Raw genomic sequence first — 317 nt, 5'->3', positions numbered from 1 at the left:
CTGGGCAGGGGCGCCTCTGTCCTCTGGGCAGGCATCTGAGTGGGTCAGCTGGGTGCGTGGTGTGGTGGCCGAGGGCCACGCGTAGCCGTAAGCGCTGGGAACGTGCCGGGTCCAGTGTGAGATGTGCTGTGTGTGAGATGCACCCTGTCTTGGGACGACAAGCCGGTCCTCGCTGTGTCTCCCAGGGCCCCACACGGGCCTCCTGGTCAGGGCCCCGAGAAGGGAACGCGGCGGACGGGGCAGTCAGGGTCACACCACTGTGGCCGAGACGCATCCACCCGCCCAAGGGCAGCTGCTCCCGCCGCGTTTCATAAACA

The 317-nt window shown here is 67.5% G+C and overlaps 1 protein-coding gene across 1 annotated transcript in view; it reads right to left on the bottom strand.

Moving 5' to 3' along the window:
- Positions 1-317, bottom strand: part of CYTH1 (cytohesin 1) — a 38,633-nt gene that overhangs the window by 25,682 nt on the left and 12,634 nt on the right. The gene's annotated exons all lie outside the window — the stretch shown is intronic.

Source organism: Myotis brandtii, unplaced genomic scaffold (genome assembly GCF_000412655.1).
Source record: "Myotis brandtii unplaced genomic scaffold, ASM41265v1 scaffold825, whole genome shotgun sequence".
NCBI lineage: Eukaryota > Metazoa > Chordata > Mammalia > Chiroptera > Vespertilionidae > Myotis > Myotis brandtii.
This window is presented reverse-complemented; position numbering and strand designations above follow the sequence as displayed.